Source organism: Pseudoliparis swirei, chromosome 6 (assembly GCF_029220125.1).
Source record: "Pseudoliparis swirei isolate HS2019 ecotype Mariana Trench chromosome 6, NWPU_hadal_v1, whole genome shotgun sequence".
Lineage (NCBI taxonomy): Eukaryota > Metazoa > Chordata > Actinopteri > Perciformes > Liparidae > Pseudoliparis > Pseudoliparis swirei.
This window is the reverse complement of record NC_079393.1, coordinates 27,079,862-27,099,200: the sequence shown is the minus strand read 5'-3', so window position 1 is coordinate 27,099,200 and position 19,339 is coordinate 27,079,862. Positions and strand designations below refer to the sequence as shown.

Below are 19,339 nucleotides of genomic sequence, written 5' to 3'. Positions count from 1 at the left end.
TCTCCAAAGTAACAGCAGTGAATGAGAATTTGGCGATATCGGCCTCCTCCAGCACAATGAGCTGATCTCCCTCTAGACGTGTCCAGAGATCCTGCAGGTCTTTTATGAGGAGGGGCTCCGGCTCCTCTTTTATCTGGAGGGGCTCTGTGTTCTCCTTGTCCTGGTCCTCAGGGGGGACATCTGCTTTAATCCCTACCTGCTGCTGGACATCTGCAGGGAGAACATTATGAACAACGGTGACTGATGTAAACTTTCATTACTGGAGACGTTCAAGGAGTCTGACTAAATGTGTATTTGTTGCTCTTCATGTACAAACACACAAATACAAAACAATAACAATGACATTAGTAAACATCAGGACAGAACGAACGTTGCCAGTATTGAGATGGAAGAGGAAGGAACCCGATGAGAAATTGAACAGACAATCTGGCACAGCCCTTTGCAGTGTGGTCGCCATCGATCGATGAGCCATGCTGTCTAGGTATGCATCCAAGTCCTCACCTTCATCATAGTGTGAACATTTAATAACACTATCATACTAAAATGTACTCAAAAAACAGAAGAGTAACTGGATCAACTTCAACAGAAATCTATTGGAAGTTTAATATAATCTTGGAAAATGACCATGGAGATAGCATGAGCTCTCGAACAAGACTTTGTACATTATATATCTTTTTCATATGAACGTTAAAATATATATATTTAAAAATTATGAATACGATTATTAATTTTAAGGTGACTTTAACTTTGATTCACTCAATATCTGCACATTAAATGATGCTGAAAATAATCATGGGCATAGCAGAGGTAATGCATAAAAACAAACTGTCACCATTCTCCCTTACAACTTAATCCTAAAGGGAAAGGTACAATACACTATTCTAAGAGAATGGGCAGCTCTGCTAATGGCTGTTATGTCCCTGCTTAACCTGCGTGAAATTGCGGAAAACCAAATATTATTATTTATATCAAATTCAATGCATCGCTGCAAGACCCAAAATGAACACACAACAAATAATTAGACCCTCTCAAAGTACAATATAATCCCCGGATCCCGAAAGTCCCAAAGACTTTGAAGTCCCCAAAACAAAAAACCCTTGTGTCTCCTCCCCTCCTATAATCACTGGCACGTACAAATAATAATATATATATAATAATAATAATAATTAAAGCTGCAAGCAGCGATGATCAGGTCCTCTTTCCTGCTTCGCACGTCGGGAGTGCCGGCCGGACGCCGGCCCCGTCAGCCGAGAACGCATGCACGGCGTTCGGGCGTTTGACCGTTTGTCACACGACACTGATTTTACTTTGCTAGTCGGTGGCGCTTTGACTGAGTGAAAAAAAGGCTTGTTGATATCCTCAGGCCGTGAATTCTACGAAGCATGAGAAGTTTGGAGCAGATTCGAGCGAGTCCAGGGTTGCCAGCAGGGGGCGCTGTGACAATTTGAACATATACATGCATCACGTGTATCCACGTGAAGTCTAGACCTTGTCATGTAAATTACATGTGAATGTGATGCTTTTTAGGCTGATTTGCTTTGGCCACTCGGTGGCGCTATGACTAGAATTTTAAATTAGCATACGGATGTCTTCACGGTCATTACGTGATGACATACGAGGAATATGGAGCAGATTGGATAATGTATGGCCGAGTTACATCATCTTACATGTTAATGGCGAATGGCGTTTCTTTGCCGGTCCGGAGAACGCACAAACTTTAATATTTTTGAAATCTTTCAAAGATTTTTCAAGACAAAGGTCTCAAGACTATACTGGCCTAGTTTGGAATGAATCGGGTTTAAGCTCTAGGAGGAGTTAACTGTTTAACAACCCCCCCAAAACGTGAGAAAATAATGCAAAAAAGGCATATATTGAGGGATTGATTGTAGCGCCCCCTAATGTTCAAATATTATGAGAAAATTAGGGTACTTTCAGGGATGTCATGTGAACATAGTCTAGTAATTTGGTGAGGATTGGCCAATTGATTTGGAAGTTAGGTGTCTTTAAATATCAGGCCACACCCCTCGGATGTTCATTGGTCCATAATCTCTGAACACAATGAGATATCAACAATCTTTTAAAGATTTTTGATTGTATTGAAACAATAATGAACCACAAGTCGTGTATGAATCGCAACTATCGTTTTGGAGAAGTTGAAAATAATGTGTTTACAAAATTCTAAATGGCGGAAAATCAAAGTGGGCGGAGCTTATGGTCATAATGTAATTATTTTTAGAGCAGGTCTAAGCGGACATGTATGATGAATTACAAGGTAATCGGTCATTGGGGGCAAATACCGTGGCCTTTTGAACATAAAATACAGTCTAGGGGGCGCTATTGAGCCATATTGGCATTTCAAAGCTTTCAAATCATATCAGGTAACTACATATTTGACTCTAAATATGTGTGCTAAGTTTAGTTACGTTTCGAGCATTTGTAGTCCCTCCAAAGCCCCTTCATTGTTTGACGCGAAGAATGGGTTGCCACGGCAACAGTGTTAGACGAAACATAAAATGCTTCGTCTTCTGGCATCATGAAAGTCTAAACTTCATGTGTAACAAATTTGGTTTTGATCTGATTTACCTTCTCAGAGAAGGAAGCCAAAGAATAAACGATTTTTGTTCCCGTTACCAGTAGGTGGCGCTACCACTAAAAGAAAAAATTAGACTGCACATGTCTTCAGGCCTGGAGTGTCATCACACATGGGGAGTTTAGAACGGATCTGATGATGTGGAGTCGAGTTACAACGGTTTATTCGTTCACGGCGAAGGATCAATGTTTGCCGATGGAGAAGCTCGCCGTACTACAACGTGTCGCTACGAGCTTCACAGGGAAGTATCATCAAGGTCTTAGGTCTATTGTGGTATATTTTGAGAGGGATCTGAATAATCTGCGAGGAGCAGTGTATAAAAGTAAAAAACATGTAACTTCCTAGTGCCACTAGTTGGCGCTAATAATAATAATAATATACACTTTTATTAATCCCCAAGGGGAAATTAGTTCTCTGCATTTAACCCATCCTTAGTTATTAAGGAGCAGTGGGCTGCGGTGAAGCGCCCGGGAAGCAACTGGGGGTTCAGTGCCTTGCTCAAGGACACTTCGACTTGCAACTAATGGGGAGAGCGGGGATCAAACCCACAACCTTGCGGTTGCAGGACGGCCCTCTTACCCCACTGAGCTACAGCCGCCCCAAAAAAGACCAGAATCAAAAATTAGCATATGGATGTCTTCAGGATCAGTATGTCATGACATATGAGAAATATGGAGAAGATTACATAATGTATGGGCGAGTTACATCAACTTGGATTTTTATGGCGAATGGTATTTTTTGATGTTCGACCCACCGCACAAAGTTTAATATTTTTTTAATCTTTCAAAGATTTTTCACGGCAAAGGTCTCAAGATCATAATAGGCAAGTTTGGAATGAATCGGGTGTAAGCTCTTGGAGGAGTTTACAGTTTTACAACTGCACAAAACATTTAAAAAAGGCTAAAAATGCCGATATTTAGGGATTAATTGCAGCGCCCCCCAATGTTCAAATATTATGAAAAAAATAAAGTAGTTTAAGGGATGCGATATGGACATAGGATAGCAATTTGGTGAGGATAGGCCAAATAATTTAGAAGTTGTGTGACTTCAAATATTAGGCCACACCCCTTAGATGTTCATTGGTCTATATTCTCTAAACGCAATAAGATATCAACAAGATTTTCAGGAGTTATGATGACATTGGACCAATAATGGACCCCAGAAATTTTCGGATGAATCGGACAAAGCGTTTGAGAAAAGTGAAAAAAATATTTTTTTACAAAATTCAAAATGCCGGAAAATCTAAGTAGGCGCATTTGATGGCCACCATGAACTTATTTGTAGAGCAGGTCCAGGTGAACCTGTATAGCAAATTTCAAGTCAATCGGTCATTGTTGAAAAAAAGTATTAGCTTTCTACCTCAAGGGGGCGCTAGAGAGACATTTTTGTATAAATAAATACGAAAACTAAAAAATCATAAATTTTTCACGAGTTCTGATATGCGTGTGAAATTTCCCTTGGTTGCGGTATGAGGTGTGCGGACAGTCGACGTTTGTTTGGAGAGAATAAGAAAAAGAAAAATAATCCTTTGAAAAACAATAGGTTCCTCTACGACGAAGTCGACGAGGACCCTAATAATAATGCACAACAACACACGATCCTAATTGAACCCGAGCTCACGCTTCAGGCCACTGCTAAAAATACTGGTACGGCATCGATGCGTAAAGGAAAATAAATCAAAAAGGTTTTCCCTCTACAGGCAGACCCATGCCATCATTACAAAAGCAGTGTCATTCTTATATACACTTTTAATGAGCTTTTTAAAAAAAATTCAAATATTGGAAAATTATGAATAACATTATTTCTTTTAAGATGACTTTAACTTTAACTATAATATTATTAAATAAAACGTTAAAAATAATTTAGTTTTTGAGTTCCTCCTGAGAACTGAGAGGAAATAGTGTCTTCCAACTTCAGATTTTGTGTGATTTCCGACCTATTTAGAGTTAAATAAACATCAACAAGTGATGTGTTCATCATGAAGATGGAAACGTTTCATTAATGCAGACTAAATCCTAAATGGAGGCTGGAGCAAGCCGCTCCACATCATGTTTCTAAAGACACGCTCACTCCTGTGTGTAGTAATTCAATATGGGTCCTTATCGTAACACAATAACAGGTAACAGTCATGTTTAATCTGGACCAGTGAGTGCTGCACAGGTAGAGTAGAGTTACGATGATAGATGCTGATCCGTAGTCTTGAATATAAAACATAAGAGATGTGAGACAGCACAGTGTTGTACCACAACTTGATGAGTCATCACAGTTTCCCACAGCAGTGGGCGAGCTGGGTGTAAACCACAGGCTGCATGTTTCATTACACACTGTATGAAGAGTAAACTGGTCTCACATCGACTGGACGTCAGATAACGACGTATGACATGAATATCAGACTGACAACAAGAGCGTGTTGTCAACTATTTATTGAAGTTAGCAGTATATTGAACAGGCATCAGCAGAGGCACCTACTTTGTCCTCGCTCCGTGTCCTCGGCGTCTCAACTACAGCCTCCCGAACAGGTATGGCATTTTACAGCAAAGTCCTCCGTGTTTAGTCTTTAAAACATTAGCGTTACATCAAAAGAACGTGACACGGAGGCTAAGCGATGGAAATGTGCATTTCCTAGTGAGTCAGACGGGTCCTGAGAGGCCACTCCTACAACACGTCTGGAGAGCTGCCAACTTTTCAAAAGACCTTGGAGTGAGATTTTGTCGGGGGTGACCAAAATGTTGCCGCGCACGCAGCCACACACGTTGGTGGGTATAATATCAGGAAATTTGAATTAATTTGGCGTTGTACCCATGTTGTCCCCATGTTGTACCCTGCATTCTGGCCTGGCAAAGGTCTTTTACGAGACATCTTTGCTACCTTAAAGAATTAAAATGTTTTTTAATAACTCTACTCTCATTAACATAAACATGCCTAATTCTATTGCACAAATGTTCTGTCTTTATAATACATCTTACTTGTTCAATGTGCTGTTTAGAACATTTTTGAGAGGGTCCTTTTCCTAGGCCTGCAAAAAAAAAGATAAATGCTATGTGGGCAGCCTTAACAAACAATGAGTGAGCAGGGTTTTTCCTGGGTCAAAATGGGTCTTCGGTGCTCCCAAAAAAATCATCTATTCATACACGTCGGGCTGTTGAGTGAGTTATCAGCAGCTGGCCGCTCTGTCAAGTCGCGCACCTCACAGTTGCGTATTGATCAGACAAGAAGACACGCTTATCAACGCCAGTGTTTCCCCTACCATTATAACAGGGTGAAATCTGACCACCCGTCACTCTGTAATTTTCGTCTACCCCCCCACTCTCACTAGCACCCCCCGTCAACAACTCTTCTCGGCTCGCGCGCCAGAGCTCCAATGCCGGCGCGCGCCTCGCTCAGCCGTGATGCGCGCACACCTCAGTGTTAAATTAAGCTTAGGGCACCAACATGGCTAGCGGCACTAGTCCCGCCCCCCTGAAGCTCTAAACCTAGGGGAAACACTGAACTCGATTACTATTGATCAAAACAGAACGAGGGTTCGGCTGGAGCCTCCTTGAAACATACTATTGAGAACATATTCGCGGACATGCACGTGATGAGTTTTTTTTTCTTCCATCCCAGACTTTTTTTGCCTTAGGCCCTCGGGATTTGTCATAGGCGTTCGGGAAAACGGCTTAGGCGCGCGCCCAAATTTATGCAGGAAAAACCCTGGTGAGTACTTAATCGAACCACATGTCATTAACAGGGCTCTCAAGTTTTGATGACAGGCAAGACTGCCATATCTATTCCCCCCCCCCCCCAGAACAGATATCAGTCGCGCGCAATTCCAGGATGCTTTATTTTCATTGGTTGCTGGATTAAATCTTACCCAGATACAACAGATATGTTCTTTTCTGATTGGCTATTGTGTAGCCCATTTCTTTTTTTTGATTGGCTGATAAGTGGCACCTCACAGCAGAACTCCAGGGGAGCACTTGATTCCTCCACGGTGAGGGCTGCGGCACATTAAAACATTAAATAGCCGAGTTTTTTTCAGCGTTATAAATACGATGTGTGGCGGGAGTGAGTGACGTAAGACCGACATGCATGACACTTGAGAGCCCTGCATTAACATACCGTAGTCTCTGCTCGTTGTGTCCGTTTGAAAATCTTCTTCTGTTGCTAACTTCGGGCCTCTTTGGGGTAAATAGGATGTGTATGCAGCGAATAGGTTTACAGATGCGCTCCTTAGCGCCATCTATCGTCGGGGAATTTGAAAAGGAACCAACGCGCCTCGGCCCAAATCAGAATTTCTTTTGCCGTGAGAAATTGGTTGTGTGGCGTGAGAGCGTGAGAAAACATGCAAAAGCGTGTGTCACACGGCGAAACCGTGAGAGTTGGTAGCTCTGCGTCTGCTCACGCACACGTACCAAAACCAGTTCATTCAAACACCAGCTCATCTAGCACACCGTACAAGCCCTCCTCCGGTAGCACCATGACTGGAGGCGCATTACATTTCAAGTGGCGGCTCACATGACCGGACTGTCGTAGCCACGACAACGGACACGTTCGGCTGAAAAGTCGCCAGTTAAACCACTGCGGTCAACTCACCCGACACTCGGATCTCCGTGGTCAAATCAGCCGACATTGACATTTTTGAGCACCTATATACTGATCTTCACGGTAAACATTCAAATGACCCAGATCGGGAGCACACAAGGGATTTAACACATTTAGTGGAAAGATCCACGTGAAACATAATCTGTTTCTCATAAAAAGATGTCGACAAATCGTATACTAGCATTTAAAAGTAAAAACTGAATTGATTTTGCATCTTTATAGATAAATAGATAGAACATTTGACATTTAGCTAAAGTTATGCTAAAATTAAAACATTTTTACTGTACCAAAGAAGAGTTTTTCAAAGTAAATGTCCTACATTTGACAAGAAATCATTTATTTCTGAAGATTTGTGGCATTCTAAATATCTTTCTCCCCAGAGTTATGAAGATGTGTTCAGAACATCTCTGACTCCACCGATATTGAAAATCGGATTTTTTTAATCGACGAATCTTCATATATTTCAAAGTGAAAGTCACACATTTGTAAATGAAAAAATGTCCACTCAGAAAATATTGAAGATAAATATTTTAGAACATTAAAGTGACTAATTTCAACTGTGAATTATTTAAAGTGCAATTACAAAATAAAAAAAAATAAAAAATCTAACTTTATGCTCCACAAATTAGAATAAATATAACATAATAAATGCAGAAAAAAAATTGCACGTGCTTTTGGTCCAATAATTAGGGAGACAAACACTAGCGGCGTTTCTCAATTCAAAGTACACCGAGTACAGACTTGCGTCCTTTTGAAGGACGGTCTTTCTGCGATTGGAACAGCAGCTGACTTGATGACGTCACCACATCAGCTGTTCTCAAATGAGTTTACTCAAATTATTCACTGTAAATTATTTTTTAGTCAAAAAAATATGACAACCCTGCTTTTTTCATTATTCTTTAAATATAATTATTTTATTTTGAATTATGTACAGTATGTGGATTATATATATATACATGTATATACACAATTAAAAAGAAAATAATCATACACATAATTGTATGAATATTGTGTAAAAAATAAAAACATTTATTTATATTGTTTATACATATTTAGATGATAAATAAATATGTATAAATAATAAATATGTTATATACATACATATATATATACAGGACTGTCTCAGAAAATTAGAATATTGTGATGAAGTTCTTTATTTTCTGTAATGCAATTAAAAAAACAAAAATGTCATGCATTCTGGATTCATTACAAATCAACTGAAATATTGCAAGCCTTTTATTCTGATTTATTGCTGATTATGGCTTACAGCTTAAGAAAACTCAAATATCCTATCTCTAAATATTAGAATATCATGAAAAAGTATACTAGTAGGGTATTAAACAAATCACTTGAATTGTCTAATTAACTCGAAACACCTGCAAGGGTTTCCTGAGCCTTGACAAACACTCAGCTGTTATAAATCTTTTTTTTTACTTGGTCTGAGGAAATATTACAATTTTATGAGATAGGATTTTAGAGTTTTCTTAAGCTGTAAGCCATAATCAGCAATATTAAAAGAATAAAAGGCTTGCAATATTTCAGTTGATTTGTAATGAATCCAGAATGCATGACATTTTTGTTTTTTTAATTGCATTACAGAAAATAAAGAACTTTATCACAATATTCTAATTTTCTGAGACAGTCCTGTATATGTGTATGTATATATAGTTATATTACACATGTAATTGCAATCAATTCTGTAAAAAGTAAAAAGACACCATGAGTTCAACGTTAAAGTTTAATTAAAATATTAAGTTATGAATCTTAACCCTCAGTCAAACTGATGTAATGTTATCTGTGAATAAATAATAAACTCTTTGTGCTCGTTAGATCCTCCAAACCAAATTATATCTCATGTTTAACCGCTACGGAGACATCAGAGCCAGCGGAGCATTTAAAAAAGTCCTTCCGAGATCAGGCTGCTGTCGACGGCCACACAGCGAGCTGACCGTCAGCCCGACGCTCCGGAGCTCAGTGAGCGAGCAGAACCTCAAATCTACGGCGCAGATCTTTATTAGGCTGAATCATAACAAACCGACCACAGATTTGATTTTTAAACTACTAACCTCTCGCCTGAAAACATCGTAAAATTACATTCCGTGACTCAACAGTAGTATTTATAAAAAGTCAGCTGTCAGTAGTTTATTTTCTCCTCCGCTATTGTTTCCAGTTGCTGGTGAAATGCATTCTGGGATATCGGCTGGCCAGAGTCTCCTCTGATGCATCCTCCGGAAAGTGGGAGGATCAAGCCACATCCGGGCATTTTGACTGTGCTTTGCGAGAAGCAAACTTTGAATTGGAACATGTACTCGAGCTGAGACTGATGACGTTTCACGAGTCCACAAGTAGAGAAAAGTACACACAAGAACGCAGATTGAGAAACGCCGTATGATTTGTCGACATCTTATTTTGAAAAACGGATGTTGTTTCACGTGGTTCTTTACGCTAACTTTGCCAAACCGGATGTTGCGTCCCGTGAGTCTTTCCGCTAACTTTGTCAAAACCTCGCGTGCTCCCGATCCAATGCGTTTACCGTGAACATCAGTATATAGGTGCACTAACATGTCAGTGTCTATGGAGGACTTAAAATGACTTAAGTATAAATAAATAAATAAATGAATGCATGAATAAATACAAGAATAAATAAATAAATGCTTAAATAAATGTATAAATGAATAAATAAATGTATAAATAAATAAATAAATGCTTAAATAAATGTATAAATAAATAAATAAATACAGGAATGAGTTATAAATCAACAAGACATCTTTAAATAAATATATTTCTGCATTTCTGTATTTCTTCATTTATGTATTTCTCTATTTATGTGTCCACACGTATTTCTTCATTTATTTATGTGTGACATTTACGTGTCCGTATATTCAAATGAGCTGGGCGGTCCGAACCTCTGTCTGAAGCATGATTGGTCACAGGAGTGTGATGCACCTGGTGTGTTATGCTCTACTACTTCTACCTGGCACATGACGCTGAAGTTGACTCGCTCAGCTCACCGTTAGCAGAACTTAGCCTAGACAGCTTTTTGACTTCAGCCGTTTATCAATTCCAAGAACACTGAGTACAGACTCGTGTTCTTTTGGAGTCTGGTCTTTGGAATCTGGTCTTGGGAATCCAGACTCTCGAGGACGCAGGACGGTCTTTCTGGTCTTGTGACGTCACCACATCAACTGTTCTTGCGCATGAATTTACTCAAATTATTTACTGTAAAATAATTTACAGTGGAGTAGAATGTGTTGCGGTGTTCACTGTTGTTTGGCGTAGGCTACGAATAAACGATAATAAATATACAACGTCTCGTAGCTTTCCTGACCCAGGGTCGCTACAATATGAAGTTATGAATCTTAACCCTCAGTCAAATTGACGTAACGTTATCTTTTAGTAAATAATAAACTCGTTGTGCTCTTTAGAGCCTCAAAAACCTAATTATATCTCATGTTTAGCCGCCACGGAGACGTCAGAGCCAGCGGAGCATTTCAAAAGTCCTGCCGAGATCAGGCTTCTCTCGGCGGCCACACAGCGCTGACCGCCGGAGCTCACTGGTCCCGAGCAGGACCTCAAATCTCCGTTGCATATCCTTATTAGACTGAATCTCGATAAACCGACCACAGATTTGATGCTTAAACAACTAACTTCTCGGCTGAAAACATCCTTAAATTACATTCCGTGACTCAACAGTAGTATTTAGAATGTACAGACAAGAATGCATAATAAACGCTGTTCGTCTACAGATCCAAGTGCTAGGGATCGATTGCTTCTGTCTTGCTCCCTGACTTGACCAATCCTGTTCAACAATGAGGTTCGGACCGCCCAGCTCATTTGAATATACGGACACGTAAATGTCACACATAAATAAATGAAGAAATACGTGTGGACACATAAATAGAGATATAAATAAATGAAGAAATACAGAAATGTAGAAATACATTTATTTAATGATGTCCTGTTGAGTTATAACTTATATATATTAATTGCTGTATTTATTTCTGTATTTATACATTTATTCTTGTATTTATTTATTTATTTATACATTTATTTAAGCATTTATTTATTCATTTATACATTTATTTAAGCATTTATTCATTTATTCTTGTATTTATTCATGCATTTATTTATTTATTTATTTATACTTAAGTCATTTTGAGTCCTCCATAAGTGTCGGCTGAGTGGACCGCCGAGTTAAACCGTCACAACGGGACCAGTGAAGAAGAAGCACCAACCTGATGAGTGTCGCCATTGTTCTCTCAACTGAGACACGGTGTCCTCATAAGCTGCTGTCAATGTGTCCAACAGCCCAAAAGACTCTTCAACGGCCGCGTGGACTTGCTGCTTCACCAACAGTCTCATCATTTCTCCTGGAGACACGGGGACAGACACCGGCGGTTCCTCGCGGTCCATGTCTGAACGACGCATGCGCAGTTGGATGTATGACGCACTGGGTCTATCCGGTGCACCCAGAGGAGATCTCATGCCCTTAAAAGGCGTTTTTCAACTGTCTCTGACGTCATGATCACGTGGTCACTGAGAATCTCACCAGAGCGAGGCGCTGCAGTTGGGTCCGTGTACGTTTTGATCGACAGTGGCGACTACAGGAAGTTTAATATTCATGTATATATATTATAGCTGTCAATCGATTTAAAAAAAGTAACTAATTAATCGCACATTTTGAAATTCATTAATCGCGATTAAAAGTTTTTCTTCTAAAGACTAAATGTTCAAAATGAACGAGTAATCACTTCAGACAGCGTGTATTTTAGACACTTGTAGAATTGTATTTTTTTTAAAGACAAAACTTCACACAGAGCTGTGTTTTCAAAGAGGCTCCTACATATAAAGTGACAGTGAGGGATTTAATATCGTAGATGATAAATTGCGACGTGTTTTAAATAGCACTCAACAATGAGAAAAAAAGAGGTTTTGAGTAGAATATTGTAAAAAACAAAGCTTTATTTCAAGAACACAGCGTGCTCAACACTGTCCAATAACAACTATCAACACACTGTAACTTTGGGCATGAGAGGTTCAGAGCAGCTTTAAGAAACATTGGGTTGGGTTTCAGAGGTTTACAAAATAAAAGAGTTTCACCCTCACATGAAAGAGGTTCAGAGCAGAAAAGAGTCAGAAAGAGATGCAGTACATGTTACATTGGGTGTTTTAAAGTGGTCAAACTTCTCAATAACTCTCTGGTTAAAGTCAATCATATCTGTGACGAGCCTGCTTCTATTATTCTTCAGGGAATGTGTCTGTTTTTCCGAACTTCTTCGTTGTGTTTTCGATGCTTGTTCGGTTTCCTTCTGCTGCTCTGCTCTGCAAACAGGGTTAGCTTAATGCTGTTAGCGAGTTAGCTCCATGCTCTTAGCTAGACAACTGCGGCAAGATTTGTGCTTCTTACACTTGTCTGAAGCTCTTTAGATCCCTCACCCCGTTGTAGTCCAGAGAGTTTCAGTCCCAGGATTTTGGAACAACAGACAGGGGAAACTAAACAGCGCATTACTCACTGAGCCTCCAGCTAACAGCTCCGTTAGCAACCTGCTCGCGTAGCTCCGTGGAGCTCTCTGGCTGAGGGAATGATACCGGTCTCTGATTGGCCAAATAGTCCAACCACGTGAAATAAGAAACGATGTAATTGGCCAGGGCGCAATTTTTTGCGCCCCAAGATTCACGTTTCATCCGCCAATGCCGAAACGACCGTGAAATGTTTGCTCGCTGCCGCGCACACACGTTGGGCCGGCGCCCCGAAAATGGGGCGGGGCTTCTCTCAGTGATGATGAGTGGCGATATATTATATATGTCACATTTAACTTAAGTGGTTGTTGACAGGGGCTGACGGTCTCCCACACACATTTAGCGCGTCAACACGGTATATTTACTATTTAAATGAGTTGGTATCAGTGGCGGGCCGTCAGGGCCAGCAAGGCCTTCTCTGCTGGCCTAAACATCATCAGAATATATATTTTTTTCGAAATATATTTCCCCACAAATATGTATTCAATTATTTCCCAGAGTAAGAGTTATTCTCTTAATTTCATAGCGTTCCTCTTGGTTGCGCTGCTGCCAGCGCCAGGTTGAGATTTGGAGGGCTGGTCTTTATGTTAGATCTTTTATCCAATCATATTCAGCCATCGTGTGTTGCCAGGGGGCTAACATCTGCCCTTAGGCCTTCAGAATCAACATTGAAGGCGCTGGTAGCTTCAAGTGAATGGGAATGACGATGTTGTGTCAACCAATCAGCTTTAGAGTTGGCTCCTCTAGGCCTTCTCGAAGGCCCCGGAAGCGGCACAGGAGCCAGCTAGCAGGCGGAGTGCTGCACGTCTTTTGATTGGATTACCAATATTGAGAGGCGGGTCCTATGGGCAGGTAGATGCAAAACCTCAGAACTAGGAAACTGAATTTGATAAAGGAATTAATTCGCGGACGACAAAGCTGTTTTTTCAACCCACAATGACGGAAGGAGGAGAAGATGTCGATTTGGTCGAGCATATACTTGAAATCTGCTTTAGGTGCGACAATGCCCTGTTTAGTGAACAAACGAGTGCAAGTGACTTTTTTTCTTCTTTTTCTCCGTCCCGATGCGCGCATTCTGCAGCGGGCGAGACGGAGAGCCGAGAGAAATGACATGCTGTTGTGAAGATACGATCAACATCAGACGGCTGTTTAGTTTAATAAATGAACAAAGACGTGCTATAGAGAAAAAAATTTTTTATGTCATGCGATCTACCAATACTACGCCGTGATCGACGTATTGAGCCCTGGTCAAGAGCCATGGCATCATAATGATAGTAATAAGAGGTGGATTAATTCGGGTGGGACTGTGTAGGACCTCACTGAAGGCCCAGGCCCCAGGCCCACGGCCCGCCACTGGTTGGTATATAATGTTTTTTGACAGTATTGTAGGGGTGTACGAATTCACGAGGGCCCTTTAAGGAAAGGGGCGTAGCCCTGGTGACGAGGGGGGTTAAAGGGCACCAGGAAGTAGAGAATGTGGCAGGTGTTGGAAAGGAAAATAAACGACCACGAGCCAGCAGAATCACTCGACTCTTCGTTTTTTCCACACACCTACAGTATATATTATATTGTTTCTTCTTCTTTTTTTTTCCATCTAAAAATTTTAAGAGGGTCGGCGCCCTAGCGCCCTCTATGGACGCACCGCCACTGCTCCTAATGTCTCCTCACTTCACCTCTCCACTTCCTCCTCTCCTCTCCACTTCCTTCTCTCCGTCTCCTCCTCTCCTCTCCTCTCCTCTCTCCTCCTGTCCTCTCCTCTCCTCTCCTCTTCCTTCGCTCTGTCTCCTCACCTCCCCTCCCTCTCCTCGTCTCCTCAGATGAAGGGAGCTACGATGTTTCCTGTGTGGAGGACTGGATCTCCTGGGTGTCCCCGGTGTGGTTGTACCTGGAGATGCTGGTGGCCGAGGGCCTGGACGTGGCCCTGATTGCCCCCCCCCTCCCCCCTGCTGCCCCCCTGCAGGGAGCAGACGCCCTGGAGGGACGTGAGGAGTCTGCTGGACTTCCCCACGCTCATGTTCCTCACAGCGCAGGTACCCATCTGACCAGATGTCCATGAACAAACCGCCCCCCCACCACTTACTCTGTGTCGGCCCCTTCAGCTGCCGGACGGCTCCGGCGCCCCCTGGAGGCTGGTGTTCTCCACGCAGCTCCACAGGGAGAGCTTCACCCGGATGCTGGGCGGCCTGATGGGGTGCGGCCCCATGCTGCTGCTCCTCGAGGACACCAGGGGTCACGTGTTCGGCGGCTTCGCCTCCCACGCCTGGGACCTCAAGCCTCAGTTCCAGGGTGAGACACCGCCAGGCTCTGAGCATCCAGTGCATGAAGAGAGATGCGTCACTCAAGAGGCTTCGGCTGTTTCTGATGACGAGTTTTAATCACAATGAGCCAAACCAGGAAGTGAGACGTGAGGGTTCAACTTTACCAACGTCACGTGACCTCTGTGTTCCTGATGGACAGGTGAACCTTAGCTCCTCCCACCAGGGTGTGAATGTTAGTTACTGATGGACAGGTGAATATGTGTGAATGATGTAATGTAGTGTTAAAGCTATTCGATTGGTTGAAGACTAGAACGGACATAAACAAGTACAGGTCCATCTACCACGTCCGATACATAAGTGTTAATGTCAGCTTCTAAAGTGTATAAACTGTGTGTGTGTGTGTGTGTGTGTGCAGGTGACTCCAGGTGCTTCCTGTTCTCCGTGTCTTCCAGTCTGAGGGTTTATACAGCAACAAGATACAACGAGCACTTCATGTACCTGAATCAGCACCAGCAGACGATGCCCAACGGATTGGTGAGGCTGGGAGAGCTAATCAATAAACCTTCATAGATCAATGAACCTTCATGGATCAATAAACCTTTATGGATCAATAAACCTTTTTGGATCAATGAACCTCCATGGATCAATGAACCTTTATGGATCAATAAACCTTCATCGATCAATAACCTCCATGGATCAATGAACCTCCATGGATCAATAATCTTCATGGATCAATAAACCTTCATGGATCAATAATCTTCATGGATCAATGAACCTTCATGGATCAATAAACCTTCATGGATCAATAATCTTCATGGATCAATGAACCTTCATGGATCAATAATCTTCATGGATCAATGAACCTTCATGGATCAATAAACCTTTATGGATCAATAAACCTTTATGGATCAATGAACCTCCATGGATCAATGAACCTCCATGGATCAATAATCTGCCTGTGCCTTCCATGACTGTAGGAGCTCCTCGACCCAGAGGGCGTGTCCCCTCACCTCCATCTTAGTCCGTGGGAGACGTGATGACATCATCCAGCTGGCTTCAGCCCGTGGCTGCACTGTGACGCTGATCGCCCCCTAGTGGTGGGACAGCAGAATACATTCAGTATAATGTCAATATTTGTGTTTTCATCTTATTCCCTGAAGGGGCCCACCGTGTGTTTTAGTATTGTCGGATCTTCTTGTCGACCGGAGGATGTTGGAGAAATTGATGATGAAGAAAGGATCTCCGAGAGACGCAGTACTTTGCAAGAATACTCAGTTTATTCTTACAGGTACAGGTCAGAAACAGGCCTCTAGAAAACCTGGAGACTCTCGGGTGGCGAATTGAGAGAAGTCTGCCGATAATGTCTCCAGCTGTCTAATATACACACGACAGGAAAAGAGGCGTTTGTGTTCCCCGGCGCTCATGATCCAGTCCACACGCAGGCAGAATCACCTCATTCTGGGAATGATCTACCAGGTCCGCGTCACACAGGTTCTTATCTACACACAGGGTCGTTCACTTCAGAAGTCCTTATGAACCTCTGCGCTCTGACTGTTTGACCTTTGACCGACATATTTGAGATCATCTGACATTCTGCAATAGACGGAATTACACTACACTATGAAGCTTTGGTGACGTCATGTGTCCAGTATTACTGTTGGTGTTGTGTTCAATGTCACACCTTCTTTTGGCATCAGAATGATTTCACTAAATATTGGGAGCTGAATTCCAGAAATATTGGTCCCACTTTTGGATAGAACTAAAAAAAAGACTTATTTTATATAGCCCAATATCACAACCTCCCCTCAGAGGGCTTTACAGTTCATACACATAGACATCCCTGACCTTTGACCTCACATCGGATCAGGAACAACTCCCCAAAAAACAGTAGAAATGCCTTTGAGGGTAAAAAGGAGAGAGGCCTTCAGGAGCCACCGAGGAGGAGCCTCTTCAGGATGGAGCTATAGAGAACTGACCTCCGTCCTGGTTGTCTCCACCAGGGCATGGGCGGGCAGCACGGATACTTCGGCCTGTGGCTGGACGGTGACTTTGGGCGTGGTCACAGCTGTGCACGGCCCACGTGCACTACCTACGGCAGCCCCCAGCTCTCTGGAGAGGAGGACTTCAGCCTGGACTCAGTGGAGGTCTGGGCGGTCGGGAAGACCCCCCAACCAGAGGAGGTGGGGCACTTTGTCTGTACTTTGCATCAGGGGATTTTATTTGTGTATATATATATTTATAGATATGTAAATATATATGTATATTTGTATATATATTTATATACAGATATATTTAGATATAAATATTTGTATATATATTTATAAATATGTATTTATATATATTGAGATATACTTATATATATATTTATAAATATATATATATATATATTTATATATACACTATATATACACACTGATTTTATATATATATCTATATACACTAATTATATATATAAATATACCCTGATTATATTCAGTATATATATTTTTAAATAAATATATGTATTTATATTTATAAATATATATTTATATATACACTGTATATATATATATATCTATATATATATATATATATATACCTGATTTACTTTCCAGCCGTTCTGTTTCTAAAATGAAGGCGTGTGTGCAGGGATGGATTAACCAACGGGCCTACCGGGCCGAGGCCCAGGGGCCCATGAGCTCAGGGGGCCCCTGGGCCTGAGCCTCCGCGCGTGACGTCGCTGTGATTAACATTGTATTGATATGAATATGATGATATGACACGATGCGCCGTAGCCGGTATATGCTAGGCTTAAGTCATTCATGTCATGGTCATATACAGGACTGTCTCAGAAAATTAGAATATTGTGATAAAGTTCTTTATTTTCTGTAATGCAATTAAAAAAACAAAAATGTCATGCATTCTGGATTCATTACAAATCAACTGAAATATTGCAAGCCTTTTATTCTTTTAATATTGCTGATTATGGCTTACAGCTTAAGAAAACTCTAAAATCCTATCTCATAAAATTTTAATATTTCCTCAGACCAAGTTAAAAAAAAGATTTATAACAGCTGAGTGTTTGTCAAGGCTCAGGAAACCCTTGCAGGTGTTTCGAGTTAATTAGACAATTCAAGTGATTTGTTTAATACCCTACTAGTATACTTTTTCATGATATTCTAATATTTAGAGATAGGATATTTGAGTTTTCTTAAGCTGTAAGCCATAATCAGCAATAAATCAGAATAAAAGGCTTGCAATATTTCAGTTGATTTGTAATGAATCCAGAATGCATGACATTTTTGTTTTTTTAATTGCATTACAGAAAATAAAGAACTTCATCACAATATTCTAATTTTCTGAGACAGTCCTGTAATTTGCGTTATGTTGTCTGCTCAGCTCCGGTATCGTTGTTCCATACGGACTGTTTTGTTAGCGATGTTTTTTTTGCGGGTGGGGGGCCCTTGACACGTCCAGGCCCAGGGGCCCGTGGTTTCTTAATCCGTCCATGCGTGTGTGTTTCTGTCCGCAGCGCTTCAGGGCGAGGCCAGAAGAGCGTCCTGGATGTGAACCCGGAGCTCCGGGCCATGCTGGAGATGGTGGGGAAGACTCTCCACAGCCAGGGCCTCAGGGAGCCGCAGGAAGACCAGGACCAGTGAGATGGACCTGGTCCTGCTGGGAGTGGATCACATGTACGCCGGACTTTAAGACGTTCTTCTGTCACGACATGCAGGTTTCTCTTTCCTGGTCTTTTGTGAGCTTCTAGCCACATCTTCTGTTGCTCTGATTACAGAAGCCTTGAGAAGAAGGAAGAGGAACACGTCTGGTGATCTCAACAGGTTTTACTTTAGTTCTGTCTGCACTCATTGTTTGGCAGAAGGATTTAGTTGCATTACTCCGGTTGGCCACCAGAGGATGCACCACTACCCCCAGCTCTAAAGAAAACGACAAGCAGTAGAACAACACTCAATACATGAGCAAAGAAAACAAACTAACAGAAGGTTTCAGGTGAAACATCAAACCTGTAGAAGCTCTGCATCTATAATGACATGGATATTAAAATGACCCTGAAGGCTTCAGAGGAGGGAAGCGTCTCCATGTGTGTTTGATTACTGTCAACTGCTCTGTGACAGATGATGTTTGACATGACGGCTTCTAGCCACGTACACGTGATCACATGATCACATGTTCACGTGTTCACATGTTCACATGTTCAACTACCTCTAGATGGTTTTGTGTTCATTTAAATGTTTTCAGCATCTGTTTATTGTTCACGGTCTCAGTCGTCCAGACGGGTTGTAACAGACGGCCTCTCCACCGGCTGCCTGCACAAGTTGATTCTTGCTGTGTACATATATATATATACATGAATATTAAACTTCCTGTAGTCACCACTGTCGATCAAAAC

At 41.5% G+C, this 19,339-nt stretch overlaps 1 protein-coding gene across 7 annotated transcripts in view; it reads left to right on the top strand.

Moving 5' to 3' along the window:
• The window catches only part of LOC130194756 (MTOR-associated protein MEAK7-like), a 232,959-nt gene that overhangs the window by 37,117 nt on the left and 176,503 nt on the right, over positions 1–19,339 (top strand). The window contains exon 1 of one of the 7 annotated variants that reach the window (XM_056415916.1): positions 11,657–11,745. The exons of 5 other annotated variants lie outside the window; for them this stretch is intronic. The gene's annotated coding sequence lies outside the window, so the exon portion shown is untranslated. Of the gene's footprint in view, positions 1–11,656; positions 11,752–19,339 lie in introns of those variants that run through there. One more of the 7 variants, XM_056415915.1, reaches the window with a different exon arrangement.